Below are 27,769 nucleotides of genomic sequence, written 5' to 3'. Positions count from 1 at the left end.
CACACTCATTCACATCCACCCACGAACATCTACGCACATCTACATGCCCAATCATCCACATCCACCCATAACTACAATCGTCCTCAGTCATCTGTATTTACAAACATCCACAATCATCCACATCCACGTCCACCCACAACTATTATCATCAACGAACATCCACATCCACCCATATCCACAACCATCCACACACACCCACATGCATCCGCAAATATCCACATCTACAAACATCCACAAACCTTTACATGCCCAATCATCTGCAGTCATCCGTATCCACAATCATCCACATCTACACCCGCAACTACTATCATCCACGAACATCCACATCCACCCATATCCACAAACATCCACAGACATCCACAATCACCCACAAACATCCACAAACCTTTACATGCCCAATCATCCACATCCACCCATAACTACAATCATCCACAGTCATCCGTACCCACAAACATCCACAAACATCCATAATCATCCACATCGACAAACATCCACAATCATCCACATCCACCCATAACTACAATCATCCCCAGTCATCCACATCCACAAACATCCCCAAACATCGACAATCATCCACAAACATCCACATCCCCAAACATCTGCAATCATCCGCAAACATCCACATCCACAAACAACCACACACTTGCACAAATATCCACATCCACAAACATCCACATTCCCAATCACCCACAAACATCCACAGCCACGTCCATAATCATCCACATCCACAGTCAGCCACAAATATCCACATCGACAATCATCCACATCCACATACACCATCATCCACAATCAACCACAAATATCCACATCGACAATCTTCCACAACCATCCATACACATCCACACACATCCACAATCATCCACATCATCCACATCCGCATCATCCAAATCGTCCACATCATCTACATCTACATCATCCACTTCATCTGCATCTACATCCACACCATCTACATCATCTAGCTCTTTAAGTAAAAGCTAATATAGTAAGTATTACTGTGGTATTTTTTCAGTATAAAGTAGCATAGTATAGCCAATCTGTATTTATGGATAGACTAATTAAAGGCACTGGAAGAAAACGTCTGACATTTAAATAGAAAATAAGACTTTAAAGTAAGAAAAGTGCCTAAGCAGGAGATGTTGAGTAATTAATTGTTCCTCGATTAACCCCAAATCCTTCTTATTTTGACAGCTTTATTGTTATTTTATTTTTAGCACTTACCATTCAAATTTTCCTAAATCCATGCACAAAGTACTATGACGGGAAGTCCTCTTTAGGATGGAGTGAACAAATCCACAGGGTTGTCATCATCACTGCACAGAAAAATATGCACAATACAAAGTTTGTTGGTCAGGACTGCTTTTTTTTTTTTTTTTTTTTTTTAAGGCCTTTAATACATCCAATTCCCTATGTCTCTCCATCAATTCTAATGGGACTGGGACTGTAGATCTTTGTTACTTTGTCAGCTGCATCTGGAAACCAGGTAGCCCAATTATAGCACATACAAATCCTGCACGTGCAGGAAATAGGCACAGTAACTGCAAGCAAAGTCAACAGCTGGGCAACTCTTGTGCAAGCTCGAGGATGTTACTCATTTGGGTAAGTGTGATGAAGAAGTGCAGGTGCACTTTATGTGCATGATGCAGATACTTGCAGCACTAGGGATATTATCTTGTTACACTGATGAAGTTAGTGCATTTGAGAACAGCTGTTGAATGAAGTGAATGATGTCAGGCTAGATGTACAGAGATACATAAGTACTCAGGACTCGTCTGAGATGCTGCTTAACCTTTAGGTCTCTTTTTCCCATGTGTTCAAAGGGGTCTCTACTTACAGATCTTTCACTGATTTCACACTTCTTGCAATGTTTTAGAAGTACTGGAAATTATCTGCCTTGGATGGCTCTGGGACAAGAGCCCAGTTTCCAGATTCTGAGCTCATTGCTGGAGCCAAGAATCTGTACTTGTCAAGGTCCCGAGGCTGCGTTGTTAGGCCAAGATCCTTGCAAGACCTATTCAGAGAGAGTTCAAGCAGCGGCCTCAAAGAATCACATTTTGAGAGCTTTCATTCCTCCTTCATAAAACAACAGTGCTCAATAGCACTTAATGTCCAAGGAAGTTCTCCATGTTGATTTGCACTTTGAAAATCAAGTGTCCTTCAGTGGAATTATATTTGAAAATGAAAGCACAGCAAGACCATTTCCCTTAGGAACTAATTTCTCATGTCCATAACTTAGGAGCACCAACACTGCGGTAGCCACTGGGTTAGATAATTGGAAATAGGGATGAGTCTTTCACAGAAAACCAATAAAAAGGCTGACTCAGCCTGGATTTCCACTCTGTGGGTTCATCTTCAAACTGGAAAAGACTTGAAGTATTTTTCAACCCATTAATCAGAGAAAGTAATTCATTGCTGTGTCCATCCCGAGAAAAAATAAACCTACCCAGAGACATTGTGGATGCCCCGTCCCTGGAGGTGTTCAAGGCCAGGTTGGATGGGGCCTTGGGGGGGGGGGGTTGGTGGACTTGCCTGTGGCAGGGGGTTTGGAGATTCACAATCCTTGAGATGCTTCAAGCGTACAAAGAGGTAGAGGACTGTAGTTAGTTTGAGGAACGGTTGGTTAAATTTGGCTTCTTTTTTTGTTTGTTTGTCTTAATCTGGTTTATACTCCAGACTTAAGAGTAGGATTCAGTGATCCTCATGAGTCACTTCCAGCTTGGGATATTCTGTGATGCTATGGTTTTCAACAACTGTAGTTTCTTAGTGGTGCCAAGGTAGCCTGAAATCTTAACTAAATTAAGGCCCTGTTTACCCTTATGTCAACACACTTCTGGTAAGCTGTGTTATCTCTTAGCGACTTGCACCATTATCATTTAGTATGTTGAAGTCCAGAACCTTGTGCTTCCATAGGACTTGCAGAGAGGGAAGCTGAGAGAGCATGCAACTGCAGAAGACTATTTGCATTTCTCTTCCTTTCTGAAGACATAGAGAATCTTCTAAGAGAATGAGTCATTAACACTAAAATAGAGGTAATCAGCAACATAACTGTATGAAAATGGCACAGTCAGTTTGTTAATACAGTCAGTGTGCCAACTCAAACTGCTTTTCCAATCTTGCTTTCTCAAACATCAGAGCGGTAGTGTAGGCTTGGTAGCCGTTACACAACTGTAACTCTTAGCACTATTTAAACTTCCAAATTTTTTTTTTTTCCTAGTTGCACTTTTCTTTGCCTTAGGGTCTAGTCCTTCCCTGCATCTCCTCCGTCGAGAGGGGACTGGAGCATCCAGCAGCAGCAGGACGCTGTTCTCCAAAAGCCAAGGCTGTGTTGCTGGCTGTTTCAGAGGCCATCTAAAGCAACCTCTGCAGGAGCATTGGTAGCCATCAGTACTGTTCCCTCTATTCTACTTTTCTACTGTCACCTCTGCTTTACGCAGTGACTTGCCGAGCTGCACTTTGGCCTGAGGAACTCTGCCTTACTGCTTCACAAGTTAATGAAATTCCAGTTTTATCTGGAAGGAGGAGGTAGGCTGAGGCCAGCGTTTTCCACATTAGCCTTCCTTGAGCAGCGGAAGAGGCTGTGCTAACAAGTAGTGTCTGCATCAATAATGAAGTGGTCCCCCAACCCAGAACGCTATTCTCATGCAAAAAATACCTTTCCGAAAGTGCAGTCTTTCTTACTACAGGATCAGGGCCTTTCCTTTGTGCCCTGCTTTCATTGTACAGGCGTTTTACAGAAGACACCCAAGTTTGCATTTCAAATAGAAAAGATATGTTTTTGCAAAATATCATAGTGACATAACATTTACGAAGTCATGGCTGAAGAGCAGGCTGCACGTATTTACTACTCACAGGTTTGACTGCAGCAGTTTTTCAGTGTCTGCCTCCATCAGAGTACTTATAACACATTAGTCATAATTGGGTGCAGATTCAGTCCATGCATTTTCAGATCCAGTGTTTTTCTAAACTTAAAACCACTGCAAATTCAAGCACAAAATAACCAAAAGCCACATATAAGCAATTTCTCCTTGTCCTTCCTGCTTTTGCCAACCCATCCACTGGGAGAAGTTGGGTATCTCTGACTGGCCATTGGCATTCTCTTCAGCTGCCTGCATCCATTGTGGAAGTGGATTTAATTGAAGCTCCCTCAGAGATCATTTGTTTTCTAATCCTCCAGGCATTCCAGCCCTGGGACCCCATATTTCTTGGTTCTTCCTTCTAAACCATACATATTCCTCTTCTGGTATCCCAAGGGTTAGGTCTTCTGCTCTATTCCAGATTCAGTCTATGTGCCTTGAAGCACTATATTAACCTGAAAGGGTTGCAGAATGGACTGGATTTCATACAGAATTACGAAATTAAATGGTTAAAGCAATCCTGAAGAGAAAATTGCACTATCCAGATTCAAACCAATATATTCAGTGTCATTTGAGACTTGAAAAAAGCAGAATACAGCCTTTTAATTTTTCAAGGAAGTGCTTTAAGAAAAAAAAAAAAAAAAATCACACTTATAGCCAAAATTTTATATTGGATGCATCATTGTTGCATCTCAATAGAAAAGCTCTCATTAAGTATGAAGGGCCAGATACCCTAATAATAGCTTGCTTTGAAGAGCAAAATGAGTTTAAGTACTCAGCATGCTCTCTTCTAATCAGGAATGAAGGTTTAAATGCAAGGCTTCCTGACAATCTCAATTTTGTAGTGCTTATATAAATGAATCTGTAGATATGCATATGTTTTTTTAATTTATTGTGTGGGTGAAGGAATGCATTTCCTAGTGATATAAAATAAGATCTGACTGCAAATGAAAACAGGGCTATCTGCTCAGGTGAAAAACATTAGGTGATCACATCAGAACGCTCCCCACTTAGAGAAATGCTCTGGGAATTATTTGTCCCACCAAAGACACAGATGATAATCTTTTGCCTTGAATATCGCATACAATTATTCACGGATACACAGTCAGCACCCAATAAAATAGCCTGGATTCAGTTTGAGCTTTTAGAGTGCACTCACGTAAATAGCTCCCAAGTTGAGGTTCCCATTGGGCTTGTCCCCTCAGAAAACTGAAGGGGAGGAAGGACTCTCAGGCATAGAAGATGGTCTTAGTGTCTCCCACCTTTAAACTTGCCCGCTTCGCACTCTACAACCGACCCCACTCTTCTGTCATCTCTCTTTATTCGCTACAATCTTTATAACCGCCACCCTTTTTATTCACTCATCCAGCTAAATCTTTATCTAGCTAAACCTTATCTTTGTATCTTTTCATATTTGTTCGGTACCTTGGCCTGAAAAAATTACGTAGTTTCTTCCCCTCCCCATCTATATTGAAAGCCATCCAAAAACATGTTGCAAAGACAACAGCTGAAACAAAATCTGATCTGTAGCTTTTTTTCTCTTACACAGCTGCAATGTCAGGTCAATAAAACTTTCAGTGAAGTAGATATGGATGAAGTGTTTATTGCTATGTTTGGGCTAATGGAAAAATAAACAGTAAGAATGAGGAACATACGGCACAGATATTGCAGCACTCAGAACTATTTCCCACCTTAGTTCCTAATATGCTGAGCCAAGTCCTTTCCAGCTTCCCAGAAGCCTTGTCAGGTTTAGCTGACTAATCTTCTGGAACTCTTCTAAGGACGAAGGAACATGCCTGTGGTCAGTCTGTTAAAGTAACTCAGGAAAAAGCAGCGGCAGCTCCACAATGTTCCTCCTGGTTAATGATTGGTCAGAACAAGAAGGTTGACTGCAGGGTCTCTGATCCATGAACATTTCTGTAGTAACTAGGGTCACGGTACATCCTGTAGCACATTTTGAAAGCCCAAAGTCAGTAACCCCTGAGTAATTGGGACTGTTACTGAACAAATGACACGCTTTAAAGCAATAACATTATGTTAATTACCTGGGGGAAAATCTAGGGTTGAAAGTTTGTAGCAACAAAACAGAACTAGAAATTAAACTTGGGACAATCCATCATAAATTCAGTCCAAAATCCTATGTTTGGTCAGTTTATGGTTCATCGCTAATTTGAGCTCCGGAATGGGTCCCTGGAGAAATCACTTCTGATGTTTCCCAGCCCTGGAGTTGTGGAGTGAAGCCAGGTGGCAGCAACAGCGCCGTTTCTGCCAAGAGGAGAGGGGGAAAACAGGGCTGCCAACCTAAACCCCCCTGACAGGGCACGTGGATGTTTGCAATGACATGGTAGTAGTGGTACAGGCTGCCCAGGGAAGTTGGTGTAGTCACCAGTCCTGGAGGTATACAAGAAAAGGGTAGATGTAGCACTGAGGGATACAGGTTATTGGGGATGGTGGGGATGGGTTGACAGCTGGACTTGGTGATCTTAGTGGCCTTTCCAAACCTAAATGATTCTATGATTGTATGATTCCGGAGGAGTGGGGGAGATGGGGGCAGCTTTGGGTCAGCACTGCACCAAGCTAACACACTCTGGTAGACTGTGATCTCCAGCCTGAGCCTCTGCTGCTCCAAAAGAGCAGATGCTGGAGCAACCAGAACGAGGCTTACCTTCAGTTTGCTGCTGGGGGATATGATGCATGCCCGGGATGGGAAATAATCCAGACTTTAAATCAATTCTCTGAAAGAACTATTAGGTGTCTAAGAACAAGAATGCAGTATTATTAAATGAAAAAAATAAATCCATGCATTCTCATTAAGAAATTTAGTCAAACCTGCCAAATCAACATTGTAATATCAATATGAAATAGCATACACTCTCATTCCCAGATCTCATTTTCTTAAATTTTTGTAGAGTGAGAGATGAGATGGTACCAGAACTACTTTGACAGACCATAAGAAAAAATATATATATCAGGAGTCACCTTTTTTCAAGGATTAATTATTCACTATAGTGAGAAGAGACTACAGCAGCCAAAGATTCTCCCAAGTCCTATTCATAGTGAAGATGATACTGCACGGAAATTTAACTTGTATAATAAGCACACGCTGTCTCAAAGGGTTCCATTGCCCTTAGGCCACAGCCACACAATCCCCCTTTTGCATCTGCACAACTGCCACAATGCTTTTACAGTGCTACAGATATACCTTCATCTGAAAACTCTTTGGAGTACTGGTCAATATACAGGGCAGTACTTCCTACTCTCAATTCCCTGGAAACAATCAATTAGACAAAAGAGGATCACTGTTTCCCCACTTTTCTGAGTTTGAAGGTAGTAAAAAAGAATATCTGAATACTTAATATTCAGAAGAGGTTTAGTCCTTTTTCAACAAGCTTGAATAAAAGATAGATAACAAGATAACATCTTAGTGGCAGCTTATTCTAACGATCAAAGTAGTCCATCACTGGGGAATAAATGTTCTACCTAAGCAAAAACATTGTTAATCCCTAAAGAAATGTGCTAGCTAGAAGAAAACATTACTTAAAATTGTCCTACTGTCTTGGTTAAAAATAAAGAAGGCAGTTTATATCGTTATCACAGACTTTCAGCCAGGTATACAAGAGTAAGAAACAGCTTGAGTGAAAACTGGGAATCAACATTGGTTTCTGCAGTTTGAATATCTCTGAGGCTTTTCCCTTACTCCACTATATAGTGGCGAATAAACTCTGAGAATTCTGTATCGCAAGCTTTTTCGCTCTGAAATGAGGCATAAGAAAAAAACTGACCTTGTTTCGATTTACATAGAAGATTAATCTATCTTCTCCACTTCATAGCCTTTGTATTTTTACCTTCTAACCCAAATAGATCATTTTTATATTAATCAATCCTTCTAGTTCTCCTCTAGCTCTCCAGTGAGGTCGCTTCTCACCTTTCTGAGAAGTGAACCATATGAAAGAGCTCATCTTTTGATGCCCACACCTGTTAGGAGTGGCATCTGGAAATGCCCCATTTCTCTGTTTACAGTTTTGATTGCAGCACTAAGCATTAGAGCTATTTCTCCTTCTATCTCACTTTATGCTTTAGTGAGGTAGTGCACCTCTTTTTTTCCCTCGTAACCCTGGTTTTATGAAGGAGAAGCTTCTGCTACAGAAAAGAACATCAGGAAATTATATATATATTATTTATTTTATATATATTTAATATATATTTTATGTATGTACAATAAATAATACATCTCTATATAAATAAAATATCTGAGATGCCTGGTGCAGATTTCTAATCACTTGCAAAATCAAAGGAAAAAACATAAAGGACAGTTCTGGATTTTAGGCCTTATTTACTGGGACCGAACTAGACCCAATTAAGTTTATACAAACTACAGAATGATGTGCAGATGAGAAATACTTAAAGCTCTGACTCGAGGATGACTGTAGCCAGAATTTCTTTTATTTAGAAAGCGAATGGAAGGATAGACGTTTAGTTGAATAATATCATGCAAATGCTATGAGCTTCTGAAACAGACTAAAAAAAAAAGTAGACTTCTGTCCTACTATCATAGCTTTCTAATCCATGTTCAACTCAGCAGAAGTACAATCCATACAGCCAGAATTTGTTCTTTTGTTCTTAGTCTGTAGGGAACAACCCATAGCAATACGCTATAGGACTGAGTTATCAAGTGAGTTAAGGACAGAGTGAAATTACCCGTAGCGTAGATGTACAGAATTTCCACTGTATAGAAGATATAACGCATAGTTCTTCACTACTCATGTTCTAGTCTAACCAAGAAGATGCCCTAATATTAATTTGAACTTACCAGATTTATGTTTATTGTTCCCGATGCTGATGCACTGCATTGCTGTAGGAAGAAAAGAGAGAGAAAGATGAGCTGATACCCATGAGAACAAAGATAAAGATAAATTACCAAGAATAAATTATCCAGTTTAATGTATCAAAGTCTATTGGAAGTAATAGAAGGAACATTTATCAGAAGGTTGGGAGAGAACACGTGATCCTTGATTGTCAGCCTCTATTCATTTAAAGAAGATGTATCATTCTCTGGGGGGATTCTTGCATTTTATGGGGACTTGAACAGTTAGTCATTAGTCATCATGTATATCTTTGATCCTAAATAAACCATAAATTTAAGAATAAACTTTTAAATTATACACATATGGGTTTTGATTCAGAGGGGCAGCTGGGGACATGCCATAGTTTGTTGATTGAGTAGCATTGCTTATCTACCCGATTAGACATTAATCGTCTTCCTGAAAGTCAGCTATACCGTTCAGTTTTATTACATAAAGCAAGGTGGATCCAAAGACTCAATGAAGTTACCAGTTTCTTTTCACTGAGCTTAACATCTATGTCTGCTGCCTTCAGTACAGCAAGTGGTGATGCGAACCATCTCACAGACTGCTCTGTAGCCCTAGAAAAAGAGCAGAAAAGGCTGAAAAGGATGAATGACTACTGTACATGGAGAGGACAAGTGACACAGGGACTGTCCAGCTTGGAAAATAATTAGATCTGTCATTGTTAAAGATCCTTCCCTGGCCCTCATCAGACAAGATAGGAAGCTCCCTATAGGGAGCTGGGTGGACCCACTGACCCTTTTCTGTACGTCTGTACCCAGCCTTTCTGAAGAAATCCACACATCTCTTCCTACAGTGACCCAGGAATTACCCAAGAAACTCTGTTTTTGAGCAGCCTTCTCAACTGGCTTGCAATAAAATTTTAAGAGCAATGGGAAAAAGACGTTGCGCTCTTTTTTATGTGTTTTCAGTATTATTTCTCTATTTTTATGTAGTTTCAAAATGCAAGGTGTACTTCCTATGAATGTCTGTCATCATACTGTCATTATCTTCCCCTATGCTCACCCTTAGCAAACAGAAAATAAATTAAACTTGTTATAAACACGATATAATCATCGCTGAAGACAAATGAGGAAATTGTTCCCTGCTACACATGGATAAAAGGTCCCTACTCTAATTAGTTAGCAGTGCATAAGAGAAGAAAAAATAGCAAAAATACAGCAGAGGGTCTCAGAAATGAACAAGAGCATGTAATGATGTTTAGATGCCAAAGTCTTTGCATAAGGGATTTTTCTGGGCAGAGAGAAGAGAATTGGTGCACTCCTGCATCTTGTCTGGGGATGCCTGTGAAAAGTCAACCCATCTGTTCATTTTCCACTCTTACTGATTTATGAGCAGAAAAATACAGGCTTCATTAACGTGCATCTCTGTTGGAAGATACAGCTAGGAAGCTGTGCACCCAACAAGATTAAACCTGATGTAAGCTTCAAGCTTTCTACAAGCAGTGTTTTCATGTCAAAGCTAAGTCTGGGTCAAGCAGCTTGCAGTTCTCTAAGGTTCATCTCAGATTCCCGATTAAGCATACCCGTGCTTGCCAGGCCAACGCAAGTTAGAAGCACTTCTCAGAAAACTTCTGACTGCCTATTTTCCAAAGCACACCTGGCAGAGCTGTACTCCTGAGCTACAAGGCAACAAAGGGATAGAAATGCCTCTCCTTTGGAATTTTTCTAAAAAAAATTAATGCACACGAACTGAATTCTCTGAACCCGATGTGCTCTGGATCCCGTCTGAAGAAACATGGAAAAAATCCACAGATTTCAATTTTGTACAAGTAACCACCCGTATTATTTTGAGTGTTATTCATAGAGTCATAGATTTATTGTTATTGTTCTGCTTGATTGTAACTGCAACAGACATGCTATTTAGTAGCCTTACTAGCATTACAAAGAGCCATCCTTTGGATTGCTTTTTTGGCTTTTTTGATTAATTACATTTACGCTGAAACCTAAAGTGTGTTAAAGATCTTCTAAGCAAATGCATCCTTCTATCAGAATATATGCCAAATTACATTTCTTTCATTGGAACACACTGTTTTCAGAAAAAATGAGCATCAGAAATGGTGCATAGGAAGTTTTCCATAGTGAAAAAAAACAAATGATGCAAAGTGTACATTTAGAGATAATATTGGAAAAGCTGAGATCTAAAGTAATAGATTTTCAAAAATGCTGTTCTTGGGGAAATCTTGAAATCTGGAAGTCCGCTCTGATTCAAGAATAAAGAATGCCAATATTTCAGAACTATTCATGAAGTAGAAATCTATTCTGGTTTTGTAGCTCTCTTGTCTGTAGAGTTTGTCAAGTTTATCAGTGCCGGTAGAGTCCTGCATTCGGTTCCACCTTCACACCACTTGAGGCTATAGAAAAAACACCGATACCCTGGAGTGAGCCACATACACACACTGGACTCACAGAAATCATTTAGCTTCAAGTCAGATGTGTGGGAAATAAACTAAATTATGTAAAATATCCCTGCAGTATCCCTCCAGTTATACCTCCTTTGGTCCATTTTGAGATTTAGATCCATGTTTAATAAATATTTAAGCATCTGCATTGCTTAAGCACAAGTAATAGTGCAAACATCTACTCATGGGCTCAAAGTGATGCATACGTTTACCTAATTAACACAGAAAATCTTGACTAAGTGGTTGTTTTACAGTGTATTTATGGAGTTTCCAGAATATCCAAGTTCCCATCTGAGTGGGAGGGAAAAAAAGAACTACAGGTGATACAGTATGATTTGCTTACAGAATCTCTGCACTGAGATTTTTTTTTTTTAACCCTGTAACACTCCTTTGTGAAGACAAAAATGCAGATACAGTTTTCTGTGTTCTTGAAGGCTTGTGCTGTTATTTTAGTTACTGTACTTTCCACTAACCTTGGATTAAAAAGGAATCATTTCTCCCTATCCTAAGTCCTCCCTATGACAGCTTTACTGCTTAAAGTTTTGTTCCTTTAGTCACTCTCTCTGTGCTAAGCTGATGACAGCTACAGGGAAGGAAAAGGCTCAGATCTGCAAAAGACAGCTATTTGAAATTCTTAACATTCTCTTTCTCATAACCCTATTACACTGCTGTCAATTTTTAGCCAGCCTTTACTATAGTTTATTTCCAAGCAAATGCTATTTTCAAGGAATGTACCCAACTAGCAAATACGAAAAATGAAACACACTGTTCAAAGGACAAGGTCAGTGGTGTTACAAGTTTTAGACATTTGCATCAGCTAGCAACGTGCTGCTAGCCATGGTGGCCTCACCAGCTCAGGACAAGGGTGAACCTCTGGAGACTTTCCATTCCTGACTGCCCTGAAAGGAGTGACCGGCAATACATTTTCCACTTGTCTGGTCCTTCTGCCACCTGAGCAGATTTCTGTACACAAGTAACCAGAACTTTGCTAACCTAGTTCCAAAAGCACTCAGAAGACTGTGCTGTTTAACGATCTAGTCCTGGTCAGCGAGCGCAAAGGATTTCCACTGTTAAAGGCAGCATCTTAAGAGAGCATTCCATATCTTTCATGACCCAGCCATACTGCTGCACAGGAACTGAATTCACGTGAGACAGCGCTGGGAACATCCATTACATCTACTCTCTTGAGCAAGCCTAGTCCTGTATCTTCAATCGCTCAAAATATTTGGTAGTTCTTCCCCATAGTATGCTTAACAAAAAGGCCACAATAGCACAAGTCATCCTAACCGTGACTCTGATTTGGCCATGCAGCAGTTCTGCTTCCAAATCAAGATGAAGTAAATTGTAAAAGTTATGAAAAAAAGTACTTATGCTTAATAAGAAACAAAAATGCAAACAGCACTTCTCCAACTCCCAAGAAAGTTGGTTTTTACTGAAATCATATCTTTTGTCTTTTTCTTAATTTGCAAATTTTAGGATTCTGGGTTTTTTTGTTGTTGTTATCAAGTTGTATAGTTTCTGCACCTTTAACTTCATTTATAACACCTCCGCAGTATTTTCTAGCATGCTCTATTCAACTTGAGAGCTTCTTCCCACAGAGTCAGTTAGGCCTTCATACATTTAGGAGAAGAAGGAGCTGGCTTTCAGGGTGCGTTGTTGTGCAGACTACTACCATATTTCCATTTATTTTTTCCAGTTAAGATTAAGTACAAGTGGAAAGCTCTACCTGCAATTGATGGGCTGCTGTTGTATTTTTGCATTGCTAAATCTAGTTAGTAGATACTGTCCCAAGTGCAATAAAATATTGTGACACCTGAACTTTTAGCACAGACCCATAGAGACCATAAAGAGGCAGAGTTAGAAGAGGACATGTACCTCCAGGCACTGGGGGTTTTCCTTGAAGCAATGTCTTTTTACTGCCAGCTAACGTAAGGGAACAGGAGCCTGTTACAGATAAGCCAACCTTATGGCTTTTGTGCCAGCCAGAAGTTACGCTCCTTTTCCCTCCTCCGTACAAAGCAGCTCTAGCTCTGGTGCACATTTGGCCTTGTTGACCTCGGCCTGCAACTACTGAGAAGAGGGAACCCAGAGGTTAAGTAATATGCTGTCTGCTCCCATAGCTACAGCTGACATGCTAAGGACCAAGGTAATCTCCAACAGAGTTTGAATATTGAATATTAATACACAGCCATCTTTTGAGATGGAGGACTGTTGTTGAAAGCAACATAAAACACTCCGGTGACATACCTCCTCCATACAGAGCAGCCGGTCCCGTTCCTGTCTGGTTCTTCATCAGGGGCGTGGAGTTCAGAGGGGGAAATGTGAGAAATCAGATCAAGTGCCAAGGTTTTTTCTGCAAACGTTCTTCATAACAATGACTTGAAAACAGTCAAACGCCTTGAGGAAATACAGAACCATCAGCTGTTACAATACGTATCAGACGTTACCTTACAAATACTACTATTTGCTAAAAGTCATTCCCCAGACGGATCTGAGTTTCCCTGTTTTGAACGAGGAAAACCAACAGGAAGGGACTGAAGCAACCTTGACCCTTTCCTGTTTCACCATAGGAATGAGTTTTCATCCATCTGAGATCCAACTGTCCACCCACCCAGACAGAGGGATGTACAGCTCAGCTGTTAACTCCACAGTCTTTCAGCAGGGGCAACGGTTGTATGCCACTGGGGAAGCTGAGCATGGGATGGGAGATAGAAGACAGAAAACATTTCTGGAAAAAACTGTCCGTGGCTTTTTCATTGTTTGTACATTCTAGTTGTCTGGGGAATAATACACCAAAAAACCTTACTAGCCAGAAAACAGCAATAAAAAAGAATCTTCAACTTTTTGATCTTTCCCCTTGATTTTACAGTTTTCTACTCCGTATTTGTTGGTTAGAGTGGCAAAGTCCTTCATCATACAGCCTCTATGGGTCATAAAGGGGTAAAGGACAGATTATGAGCAGCAGAAAGGTACTTTCAAACGCTTGTTTTGAAAGTTTACTGTCATACCTCAATATGCAACACAGTCTGTCAGAGAGGTGAACAGCAGCTTTTCTCTCTGGCCTTTGAGGTGTTATCTCCAGTCTCTTAGCCTCTCCAAGCAGTCATGCCTGAGCTGCTGGGATGTAGCTCCAATTACACTCCATCTTACTTAAGAGGAGATGGCCTCCAGCAGCTGCTCATGCATGCCCCTACAGCCATCTGTTGGGAAGGTCTGGGTAGAACTAACCCTGCTCTGTAAGAGACACTGCACTCAGGGACCTATCAATATCCCTTTAACAGTCCAACCCTAGCTGATCTTTTGTATGAGGGCAATGCTGCCTAAATCTGATAAAGTTGCCCCTCAAAACCTTTCTACCAACATAACAGAGAGACAGGTCAGTAGCAGACAAAAAGCCTAAGGCTGCAGTGGTGGTATCGCTACTGGGGATTTGCTTGTGGAGCTGCAGAAAGCAGAATATTCTTTTCTTTTCTGTAGTCAGGTAAGGATATACAAGGGAAAAAAAAATGAGAACTCACAGGTTGAAATAAAAACTATGTATCAAGACAGAAAATACAAAGTAAAAAAATAATAGTAATAATAATATAAAATATAATATATATACACACACACAAAACTATTGATGCACAAGCAGCGGCTCACCACCCACCAACCGATGCCCAACCAGTCCCCAAGCAGCAGCTGCCACCTGCCAACTCCCCACCATTTTTTGAGCTTTTTTTCTAGCATCTTTACCACACTTTCTTCCACAAATACTGTCCCATGAAGATGGATATTCAAGCAGCATGTGCTGCTACTTTTCTTGAGCAAGTACGGGGGTTTGCCCCTAAGAAATACAAACCATAGGGACACATCAGCTGCATATATCCCTCCGTAGATCTTACAATCACAGCTCTGCAAAGATCTTCAAAGTATAATTTTCTTCATGCTTTATAAATCTCTGTATCTTAAAATGTGCATAATTGTGCTGTCTCTGAGGTTTATTTCATCCGTTCTAGAAGAAGTTAAGAGATCAATGGTGAAGGAGCCTGCTAAGAAAGTGGGAAGAATTAAGGCTTTCCTGTACAAGTAAAGCATAGCCCCTAGGTCATGACTTGAGATCCATTTTAAGTTCTTTGGCTTTGTGTATTTGAACCTTCCATCAAATACCCCTGTGGAAAAAATGTTCTGCGCTCTCTCTACCAAACCTGTTCAATGAATTACAGAGAACAGCCCTGGTTTCAAAACAGGATCTCACATACTGTTCAGCCACCAGAGACAGGTACTAAGTTTCGAGTCTATTTTGGCCGCAGTTTTTGTGTGCTTTTGCATATTCAAGGGTATAATCCTTGGCCAAACCATTTCATCAAATATCTCAAGGATCTAATCCCTCCCTTGCTGAATGGTGGCAGAACTCCCACTGACACCATGAAAACAGGATCAAGCTGTTAATCTTTTATGCAAAGCATAGATGTATTTTTTTTTTTTACTCTTGAACTGCAAACACCACCCATCTCATTGCATTTTTCTATTGTATACTGTTTAGTATTTGCCCAATGTTGAGTTTGCTACAGCTTGTGTTTAACTCCCTGAAAAAAATATAGAGAGAGAGAGGATCTGTAGAATTCAGAGAAAAAAAAATCTGCCAAGAAATTTGGAGGCCAGCATGAGAGGTTTCATGGAAAAGAAAGCAAGACAACACTGTGTTAAAGGAAAAAAAAAACAGTAAATTGACCCAAGTTGAACTGACTTCACTGAAATTGTAACGGTTTTGGCCCATCCACTGAGTATTCAACCTATGAATAACAATAGGATTTTAATATACTATATTTCACTGATGTTGTTCACACAGATTGTCTGGATTTTGAAATCTAATGACAATGTAATTCATAGCTAACCTATCCAAACCATCAACGGTTCAGAATAAATACTAAATTCAGTCTGAAGTTGAAAAAAATTTGCATATTTTAAGAAGTCTCTTGGAATGGCATATAGCAAATATACCTTAAAAGAAAGTAGAAATTTAGGTTGAATCGTGTATTCAATTATAAATTTTGAGTAGTATCAATTAAATGATTTTAAAGTTTCAACTCAAATTCTTTTGCTGGACTTTCCGATGCATTAAAAGCAAAGCTGCTTTGGGTTTTTTTGTTTGTTTTGTTGAGTGTATTTTTATGATTTTTTTTTAGTCTACATCTATGAAAACTCAGAAAATAGAGACTGATAGCAAATAGACAAGCTGAGATGATTTTTCTTTCTAAAAGTAGTATATTTTATAATAGCTGATGTTCAAATTACTCACCAAATAGTATTTTATTTTCTTTGCTGAATTTTGTTCTGAGTTTTCAGTTTAACACGTCAAGCACCAATTGATATTTCCTGGCAAAAGTTAGAAACTATCACAGCATATAAGAAACCCACCCCAGCTGTCTTGGAGTGATATCTGCTGGGTAGCATATGGATCCATCCTATGGCACTTACAGTCTTCTCACATTTATGGCAACAGAGACAGTCAGAAATACCCAAGGAAACAGAATTTGCCAGATTAGTAACTTTAAAAAGTTGTATGAGGACGTTTGGAAGAGCAGCCAAATGAAAGACAGGAAAATACCCACCAGATGGCTGCAGCCAGCAGCGCAGTGGGAGTGCCCAGATGTCACGTACCACACCTCCACATCACATCGTGCTGGGGCTCAGCTCCCCCTGACAGATGACTTATGAGGTTTCATCCCTGTCCTCTGTGAAGTGGGCTTTCCTGTCTTCATTCCGCAGCTTGGCTCTGATTTTCAGCTAGGATAACTGCCCGTAGATCTTGTGCGCACTGCTGGCAGTGTTGTACAGAGAGTGATTTAAAATCAAATGGCATCTTGTTATCATTCAGGAACTACTCCATAAAGTCTCAGCACCATGAGTGTTGGTAATAGTTTACCTAAGAAACTAAATCTGTGCAATCCCTCTCCAGCTGTCACAGGCTTATTTCATCCACCACAGAGAAAAGTGATCCCAGGTACATCAGCGAGAACTCCTGTGAAACGCACTGACTGCAATTGACCCCGCATCCTGCCAAGTCCCAGGAGTGGGACACAAGGTCGGTGTCCCCTCCTGCTGTACCAGATGCCATCTTACCTCTTCAGAGGACCTTTACCCACAGCATTGTGGAAGCCATCACATCTGCCTATTTTCTCAGCATAAACAAAGCCCTCGTCTAGAAACTGTTCTTTCTTCTCTCTTTCACTGTATTTTGTGGATAGATCACGTCCACAGTGAGGTTTTTGAAATGCCAGCTGCTGAGATTTTAATCAAGCACCTGGTTCTGTTCAAACTGAAAAATCATTAAAACAGTTCACAGGTCTCTCTTCCGACTCTTAAAAAAAATGATTCTTTAAGCCTCTGAATACTCTTTCAGGGCTTTTTGCATCCATACAGAATGGAGATCCCCTGAGTAGGCCACAGATGCAGAGAGAAAGTTGGGGCATGTTTGTCTGATGTCTGATCACCAAAGTCAACTCTCTTTTGAAAAGGAAGTGAAAGAACACAGCTGAAACCATTCTGTATGTGACACCATGGTCAGTACTTGTCCCTTTTATGTGTAAAATGGCAGTGTTACTGTCTGACTCTGCGATTATCACAGGGATTTCCCTAAAGTCACTAGTATTGCCTTGGAATAAAGTTATCAGGGAAAGTGAACAAAGCCTGCAGCGTGCTTTGAAAAGGGAAATCACAGCTTTGATTTTATTTTAGCTGCTATAATAATTCGCCCATAGCTCAGTAAATAGTCCCCACCTTAGTTTATGGAAAAGTACAGAAGAGCCATGATTTGCACCTATCCAGCTGCAGAGACATCAGGTTGGTCCAAAGAGGCTTCATTGCTCTCCTCCTAGCACAGCTCTGCCTGGTGACAGCAGCATTCCCTCTGAGAATGAAGACACTGGAAGCACGTGGCTGCCCTTGGCAGGACAGCGGGGTTTCTTTCTTTCCTTGTTTGTCTTATGGAGGCTGTTTCCAGAGGCTTGGATTTAATGCTGAGATCCAGTGTCCTTGGGGTATTTTCTTACTTACTGGAAAGGGAAGTTTATGTGTATTTTGGGAAAGCATGTTTTGATTTAGTTTGCTTGTTGTTTCTCTTTTAGGGTCTATTTTTTTTTCCTCCAAGCAGAAAACTAAAATTACAGGCTTCAAAGGGTCCTGCAACTGTACCAAACATGATCCAGATGCAAGAGTGAAGAAAACATCTACAATATGATCTAGCTACGGTTCAACCAGCCACAACCGCCCCATCAGCCTTCTCAGTGCCTCCCTTTGTCCTCTATCACAGATGAATAAAGCGCCTGTGGGAAATGATTTGCTGATAAAAGTAATTGTAATTCTTCTTTCCAAAATATGTTTGGCAACACAGAAAGCTATTCTGATCACTGTACTCAGGCTGCTCCCAGCATTAAAAAAAATAGCTAAAAACAGAAGCCTTAAAGCAGGAGCTGGTGCAGCGCTCACTACAAGCAGAAAGCAGCAACAATGGTGAAGAGAACGCTGTGGGGCATTACCCTGGGAGCTGCATGGCACACTGAAGAAGGTCCTGCCCCAGTGTCCCTCTGCATAGTGATTAAAGAGAGGTCATAAATTCCATCACCCTTAAGCAGAAGCACAAGAACATTTGACAAGCAGAGCACTTGTTTGACAAGCAGAGCGCTTGGGAAGTATACCAAGCAATATCCCCATGGCAGGTTGTTGTGCACCCTTCACCTAGAAGTGCCCTAGGTTTGTTTTGCATCATCCCATGCTTCCAAAAAGTTGAGGTCCTGATAGCATCCACTCTGCTTATTTACTGAGATGGAGGGATGAAAAGCAGAGTTCATTGTGTACAGCCTTCCCTGCCTGGCTCCACAGCTCCCTGCCTCCAGCTGCAAGCTCAGCAACACCAAGTCTTCAAGCTCAACAGAGCTCTGTGCTACAGCTGTGCCCTGCAATGTAGGAAAGCACTTCCACTAACTTTTCCTGTCAGCCTCAGCACTTAGACTGCTGCTGTTCCCCTCCAGGGAAGCAGAGATTCCACTTAACCTACTGAAGCCACCTGCTCTCCCCTCTGCAAGCTGCCCATCTTCTGTAATACATCTCCCTTACAGAGGAGGTTTGGTCCCCTAGGCCTTGCTCACCAAAGTCCGTTTGCATTGTCAGGACAACAAGCTACATTTCATGAGGATATCCCCTCCAGATAGTTCCAAAGCACTTTTCTCATGGCATAGGAGTCATAAAACAGCATGTTTTCTTAGATCCTATTCCAAATAATTCTTTGACTCTACTCGTGGTAAATAAGACCCATGCTTATCAAATATTTCTGTTACCCAATATAATCACATGGACAAAGCCTGCCTGGACACACGTTCTCATTCAGGCAAATCTAGGGACCCACTACATGAAAAAATTGAAGTGCAGCAAGAGTACTAGAAGACAGAGTACAGAGGTCAGCTTCCCTTATAACACTGAGGATGCCCTCATCCAAACGGTCCCTAACCCAAAATTTGACAGTGTGGAGGTAGATCAGGAAGAATGGTAGGATTTAGTTTGTTTCATATCCTGGCCAACAAAGGTCAGCTAGAGAGATAACCAAAGATGTTTTACCTGTGCCATGAGGTGAAGGACAAATGGAAGTTGCTGCAATTTCCCTGTCTGGGAGCAGCTACAACACAGTGCCAAAGTGAAACAAGGATCCTTTCAAGCCAGGATAGAAACAAGCATGATAAGTTAAGCACTGATTGCATTTTACTTCACGTTTCCAGGCACACTAAAAATACATGACCAAATAGGTTACTTCAGTGTGGAAATTTCCATTTTCGGCATTCTTCCGAAAAGGAAAAAAGAAAGAAAAAAAACATGGAAAAATAGACAGCTGCCCAAAGGCTATCTTATTTGCATGAGTGCTTCCCATCAAAAAGAAAAATTAAAGCCCTTTTAGTTCAAATTTAACATTAGCAACATCCTTGAAAACTGCCCCAGGGTGCAGAAATATGCATAAGTGTTTCTACTCTGGTGCCAGAAGTGATTGTACCTTCAGGAAATGCTTTTTAAACCAGTTTCGCACTCGCACTCAAACTATTTAAATACCTGCTTGCAGCTCCCATGCTGGTTTTTGTTACAGACTCCATCATAAATGCTGAACCCCAAGCACCTCTCAAGCTACATCCTCAGGAAAGCTTGGAAGTCACGCAGGGACAAGGGATGCTCATTTCCAAAAGGATCTGTCACAAATCATACACCTCCTACTCATATCTGATGGCTTTCTGAAGTCCCCTCTCACATAATAGTGGCATTGTAAATCAGATGCCTGGGATGCTCGAAGAATGGTTTGAAGCTCTGTCTTCTTAAGTTCCATAGTTTTCCACTGTTAAGCTTTGTATAAATGTAAGGTAAGAAAGCTGTTCTTCAAGTTTCATTATTTCCCCACTGAGAAGCCACAATAAGTTTTCTCTCTCTTCAAGCAACAGCTTACGACACAAATCTAAGTCTGTTATTTCTACATAGTTCCTATTCTTATGGAACATTTTCAAATGGCCGCATAAGCACCAAATTTTAGAATAAGGCATTACAATAAACAATAAAAAAATTCTCTCCTGCAGTATTATACTTTTTCAAGAAAAATGTCATTTTTTGTGTGCACAGCTCTGATTCCTACAAGGATTAAAATGAAAAACAAAAACTAGCGATAAGAATAATGGGCAAAGCAACGGGTGGGCTGTCTGTTGGTGTTTTCTGGTAGAGGCAGGAGTTGGTCTTGAAGCTCTGTTTCAATAAAGATGTGAGCTGCTGGACTCCAAACGGAACAATCAGAAGAAATTCTGTGGTTAAAGCTGTAGAGATCCTAAAGGTCCATTATAACCTGAAAATCTGCACTTGATGCCTACACTGCTGTGTTAGCTCAGAACTTGCGCTCAGTCTCAAGCTCTGTGGTTCACATGATGACTCCAGTCTGAAATACACCACGCATCTCACCTGACAGTCACACGTCTCCATGAAAGGCATTGGACTGTACTTGCCCTCTAGCTGGGATGCATGTACCGTACAGAGGATTTAGACATTATGGTGAAGATCACAGTTTAAGAAAAGGAAGACAGAAAAAAAAAGTTTGCCTGCACTTTGTAATCAGCTCTGCTCCAAATAAGACAGTATTATTAATTGATATTCCTTATCCCTCACAGTTAACATTTCTGTCACTTGACAGGAGCACATTCACTGTCCTGTGGACTAGGCAACCTGTCATACATCAAGAATAACAGCTGAGAAATGGGAGCAGTTAGAAGATTAGCAACTATTTCATGTTTATTTCTAGGATATGATTATATAATTATGTGCACTGAACAGACATGGAAAACAACAGCCGGAGCACAGAGAGTTTGTGGACAGAAAAAAATGACTATATTTACAGGGCATATTGTTAGCGATACCTAATTTAATCTGTCAGAGTGACACTACGAGGGACTAATTAAAGCAAAACCAGAACAATAACTTGTGCTCAGGAAAAACATTGGGGAAAGCATGGACAAACTCCAGCAATCTGCAAAGAGCTCGTGTCTGCCAGCGTGAAGAGTTCTGTGGTGGTATATTTTACCTTCTTTAAAGCAAAGTCTTTTCCACCAGGATAGCTTTCGAATCTCTAACTGTGTAGCTGAAGGATTTCAAAAAGATTCAAGAAGTATAAATGTATGGGTTTTTTTGTTTGTTTGTTTTTTTATGTAGTCCTGAACACTGCCCAAAATTTCATATTTATCACATGTATTTGCATGTTCTGTTGGCACAGACTCAGGGGTGCTGACCAGACCAGGCAGGCCACATCAATAAACACATAAAGGAGAAAGGCATTCCTGCTGTACATCAAGCAAGAAGAGCTCTGCATTGCTGAGGCTGTCATGTGTCAAGCTCTGGGAATTTCAGTAAATTAGATGCATTCTCACCAGAGGCTGTTATTTTGAAGATGCCCTAAAAAGGCCTGATTTAAAATTCACTGGAGTTACAGTATTCCAATACTGCTCATTACAATAGGAGTTCATCTAGTTACCAGGCTTCTGTCCACAAGTCCATTTCTGACCACTGTCGTGCTTGTTCTCATTGTTTCTGGCTGGAGCCAGGTACTGTGGAATGACTGTTTAGTGCTCAGAGTAGTCTGCAGAGAATATGAATTTGCAATTGCACATTTTCAGTGGCTAAAATTACTTCACGTTTGCCATCACCAGTTGGCATGCAGAACCTACAAAGCCAGGCAGCAAACCCAGGATGCAGGACTCAATGCTGCATCCCAACACCCACCACTTTGTCCCATCAATCAACCATTGCTCATTGCCAGCATGGAGTTTGTCCACAGAGCAGTGCAGCAGTGCTTATAGCTCCAGCTGGGAAGAGCTAGGCCCTGGCAGGGACGACTCTATCCTTTCCTGCCGGCAGACCGCCTGAATGGCAGAAAACAGGCCTGATATGCTGTTATAAGCATGTTAGGCTCTTTTCAGATCTGCCTAGTTTTTATTCATCCTGAGCTGACATCCTCAGGGGCAGGAGGAAAGCCATCTCTGAGGAATAGTCAGAAGCTGCTGACTATACTACCCTCGGTCGGATAAATCACTTTTGAGGGGAAGAGTTTCATAACAATCTCAGATATGCCTAATGGTTCCTCTGCAAGTCTCTGGACAAAGCCTGAGACTGGAAAAAAAAAATGAAATCATTACACAAAATTATTTGTACTGCTGCAGTGCTTGAGATCCCCTGCTGAAATGACACCTTGCTTTCATAAAACGGTTCAGATTGGAGGGCACCTAGAAGATCACTGAGTTCCAAACCCCTGACATGGGCAAGGTTGCCAGCCAACAGATCAGGCAGCCCAGCACCCCATCCAAGATGGTCTCAAATGCCTCCAGAGATGGGGCATCCACAACCTCTTTGGGCAGCCTGTTCCAGTGCCTGACCACCATATGAGTAAAAAATGTCATCTTAACACCTGATCTAAATCTCCCCTTTTTAGTTTAAAGCCATTCCCCCTTGTGCTGCGCAAAGCTCTGCCTGAAGTATTCGTCATTCCAGCAGAAAGGACCCTGGGGCTAGAAGAGGTTTGGGGCCAGCCGAGATAAGAGATTTCACAGTACCACATGAAGCAGGTAATTTCCTAAGCCTTATTTTTATCACTGTCATTATTAAGTACATTACCAGAGCCCTCGCCAGCACTGTAAAGCATGATAATCTCCTTGAGCTATGCTTCAAGAGGCATATTATACCCCCCACCAAACTTATTGATTTAAGTAAAGTATGCATGCTATATTTATTTACGATTTTCAAGGCTCATGAATGCTATTGTAATTGTTTTCATAACACAGATCAATAAGTACAGTCAAAACAGGCCCTGTCTGCCTCAGGGGACAGCCATTAAGAGTGACTGGGTAGCAGCTATTTCAAGAGATCTTTCTGCCCAGCAAACAAAAGAAACCTGCTTTAAGCCCTCCTTGGGAAAAAGCCTCCATTTGTAACTCGGTCCTTGAACTGTTTTCCAAGCAGAAGACAGCATAGAGCTCTCACTTAGAATTAAGGAATTGAATTTACGTGGCAGTATTTTCTTTTTTAATGTTCTACGTCTTAAAGCATTTGAGAATTATCCATATTTAAGAACGCCCCACTCCATCGTTCTTGCTGAGGTTCACGTATCTCTAGGATGCAGAGATCTGCCAGATAATCCCCAAAGTTCTTCATGCAGGAAAATCTTGATCACTACACTAGTGGACCATTTGAAGTAAAAAAAGATACCAAATTCTAATAAAATAAAGGAAAAAATCCTCCCGTCTTGCTATACTGGGGAATTCTTTGAGCATGTTTATTGCTTGCTCCAAGATTAAATATGCCTTCCTATTTATGCAGCAAACTAGCATATTTCTAAAGACATAAATAAAAATATCAAGGTAAAATACCGAGTTTATCAGCATAGTTATTAAGATCTCTTTCCACTTAGCAACCTAAAGCATACACAGAGTAATTTGTAATCAGCACTTCTCAAATTCCGAATGATCCATTCCTTCAGCAACCTTTCCTGCTTCCTTGAAAACATCTATCATGGCTTCAAACCTTCAACAAGGGAAGCCAAATTCAAAAAAAGAACTTCTCGGCTGTGCTTTTTTCCTCTCCCCCTCATTCCTCCACATCTCCTGTTCTTCACCGAGTTCATTATTCTGAAAGACTATCAGAGCTACAGAACACTGTGGCAGGACCAGGCACAGCGCTGGGAGAACATCTCACATAGGTGGGATCCAGCTGGGTAAGGGACCAGCATGGCACAGGGATGTGACCACTGGCACAGCAGCAGAGCTGCCAACACTTGTTCTCTCTTTCTGGTTACACCTGTTCCTCTGGCCACCGATCTCCTCCCTCTCCAGGCATCTCCTCTCTCACCCAGGCTGCACTCCCCATTTCTCCCTGACACTGAATCTCTCACCTCCTCTCATCTCCTTCTGCTCTACTGATCACTGCAGTACTTGTGAACCTTCTCCTCCATCACTAGTCAGTTCTTTCTTATATTTCTGCTGCTAACTAGCATTAATGAGATAAGTTGTGCTCACTCAAGCCTTGCACACGCATCAGCTAGTTTAGGTTAATATATTCTCTTAACCACATTGCTGACAGGCTGCAATACATCATTTTAAATCAAACTAGCAACATACAGTGCATCTAAGGATATCTCATAACAAACAAATGGACCTACAATTTTTTGCGATGACCATGCAAGTGAGACACCTTCTGGTAAGGGTACCACGGAACAGAGAGAGGCTCACAAATAACTGGTTGGTTTTTTTTTAAGCAATCCATGCAAACATACTTGATACAAAAATGAGTGCCATCACAGAAGCAAAATTCATGTACAGACAGAAATCCAGAAAGTCTGTGCTATTCCTACAGACCTACCTTTCCTCTGAACATCACCACGTGGGCAGTTCAGATTCTTTCCCCACCCATTGGAATGACGCTTCTCTCTTTTTCCTGCACCTTTCTTAAATTCACATCAAATCCAAAAGGTAAAGAATAAGTAAGCATCTGAAACACCCACAGGAGAGCTTCCACAATGGCTACAACACCATCTGCCACAACAAGATGTTCTGTGACCTCTTCTGTTAGATTTTCATTTGCTCTTTCTTGGTGTTGTTTCCACTAATCTCAAATAAATAATATTAGACTGAGAGCATATGGTGAATCTAAGAACCTAATACAGACAGCCAATTCAATTACAGTCAGTAGAACGGGTGGCTTTACAAGGCAGAAAGGTAATCAGTAAACAATGAGATATTAACAGTAGCTACTGTGGGCCAGACCAAGGACCCATCTCCCACCAAAAGGCATAACTAGAGCTATACCAGAGACTGCTCTGGGCTGCACCTTGTTTGTCTTGGCTCAACAATGCAACACCAAAAAGGTCACACTGCAGCACATCGCTAGTCTGATTCTTTTTCAACACTGTAAGCTTTCCAGCTTTTATGAGCACACATTCTGAGAACAAGGAAGAAAGAAATGCAAGAGCTTTGTTTTGAAATCAGAAGAATTTTCTAAGCCTTATTTCCCAGATTTGCAATGAGTAAAAATACATTCATTAATTAAGTTTGATTATGAAGGGAAGGTCTTGAAAAATAATAGTAATAGCGTACAATCAATAAATACACAGAGTGGTGTGGGTAGGCTGGTATGTACAGATTGCATAACAAGAAAGATTATCACAGTGGAAAGAAATAATCAGAAATAAATGAGAATACTCACCTGTATCCTGGGCTCACAGAAAAACTCCAAAGGGAATGATCTCCAGGAACAGATCCTTTCCTGGTGGCAGTCAGCCCTTAAATCTAGGTCTAGGAGAGGTGCAGCCAGGCTACACCCCTTCTGTTCACACAGGTGAATTGCCTTCACCTGTGGTCCTGTGACTGACTCAGTGCTTGCCTCAGGAGATCGATCAGAGGTTCAGGCTGTGATTCAACAGTTCCTATACAAATTCCAATCCAAATATTTTGGTAGGGTGCTAATGAAAAGGCTCAGGTTAAAAGTGTCATCAATATAAGCTAAAGGGGCTGCTAAAACATGTCCTCATTCTTGCATTTATATTGCCAGTACAGATCAAATAAGATCATGCTGACTGCAATGTGGGAGCGGGACAGGGGGAGAAATATTATAAAAATCCAATCCTAAGCAGCCAAAATGCAGACTACGTTGTTCCAGTAGAAACTGACGCATACACAGCACCATCATGGGAATCATTTTACTTGGTTTGACAACACCTTAAATTATTAGAACAGGCTAGTTTGGTGGATAGGAAGTTCCAAAACACGCATCTGCCTCCTAACCTCCTCCTAGCCTTGTGAATATATTACATATACTGGAAGATTCCATTTGTCAGGTTATAAATAGGAAAAGAACAGATTCTGACACACTGCTGACGCTTACGGACATGACTGAAAACAAGAGCTCCCTTGCACTGTAGTTAGATGATTCAGTCATATTACCTGTTTGGATTCTCAGGGTCTTGGAGACCACAGGATCTGAATGAAGGAAGGGAAGGATGACACTTACCTTTTTATCAGTGGGAGACGTCTTTTCAGAAGTATTTTCTACCCATTTTTCCTCCATTGTAGTTTTAAAGCATTCTTAGCTCTGATGACATCTTTTTACCTTGCGGGTGGTATCTGCTGGAGATTAATGCCTACGTAATAGAAGACATTACACATCAGAGAGCAAATCACGATGATTTAATAGTCCATTCTGGCTTCACATTTTCTGAGACTGTTAAAAAGAGGAAGAAGAATACCTATGACATCATAAATGAAGTCCTGTAGTCATTTACACTGACCAGGATTCCTGGACACTTTTATACAATGGTTGATGAATGTCAGAAGAAAACAGTACTCTGTGTCTTGGGAGTCCACTGGAGCAGGACTCCCGGTTCTTCAAACATCCTCCTGTCTAAGGTGGCTTCCCTTAAGGAGATACTGCAGTGAAGGGGGTTATCTGCAGCCTTAAAGAGATTTAGGTGTTTTGCAGGTGAAGGAGAAAAGCTTAGAGCACTACAGAAGGGAATAAATATAACTCCTACTTTATGAAAGAAAAAGGTGGTTGGTAAAACCTTCTCTCCTTTCCTCTTCTCTACTCACCATTTTTCCTTTTGTAACAAAGATTGCAAAGGTTGGTACACAAAGCGTTGCGTGGAACAGCCCATTGTGGCTCTAATATTGCCCAAAGAAAAGCTGCCTGAACTTTTAGACTGCAGAGATCTGACAGTTCGGCCAAAGGGTGTTTTTTCCTTTCAGAAAAATATGTTTGTTTTGCTCAGGTAAAAAAATAGTATCAACAGGATTTCTATAAGTAAACTGACTCTTTATAGACTTCTTTTGGCTGAAGCAATAAGTTACTGAGGTTTGGACCTCTTCTGGCAAGAACGCAAAATATGTTCATGGAACTCAACGAATTAATAACAGGTAACACCAGGGCCAGAGCTCCAGTGCAAATCTCCCAGCGTACAGGAGGGAGGACCCCTCTGGAGGACGAGCAAACCAAGGGGAACTCGGATCAATCCATTCCTCCCATCTCGCCTTCTAGGAACACCCACAGGCTGAAAACTGCACAGGAAAAGAAAGAAATACATTAAAAAAAAAAAAAATTAAAGCTAAGTAATGTTT

At 40.9% G+C, this 27,769-nt stretch overlaps 1 long non-coding RNA gene across 1 annotated transcript in view; it reads right to left on the bottom strand.

Annotated features, from left to right (window-relative positions):
• Positions 1–27,769, bottom strand: part of LOC107053737 — a 62,700-nt gene that overhangs the window by 26,285 nt on the left and 8,646 nt on the right. The window contains exons 2-9 of the long non-coding RNA XR_006939782.1: positions 25,863–27,709; positions 14,959–18,154; positions 13,365–13,514; positions 9,183–9,273; positions 8,662–8,703; positions 6,517–6,606; positions 5,543–5,795; positions 1,219–1,310 (exon numbers count right to left, since the gene is read on the bottom strand). This is a non-coding gene — a long non-coding RNA (uncharacterized LOC107053737). The remainder of the gene's footprint in view (positions 1–1,218; positions 1,311–5,542; positions 5,796–6,516; positions 6,607–8,661; positions 8,704–9,182; positions 9,274–13,364; positions 13,515–14,958; positions 18,155–25,862; positions 27,710–27,769) is intronic.

Source organism: Gallus gallus, chromosome 6, assembly GCF_016699485.2.
Source record: "Gallus gallus isolate bGalGal1 chromosome 6, bGalGal1.mat.broiler.GRCg7b, whole genome shotgun sequence".
NCBI lineage: Eukaryota > Metazoa > Chordata > Aves > Galliformes > Phasianidae > Gallus > Gallus gallus.
This window is presented reverse-complemented; position numbering and strand designations above follow the sequence as displayed.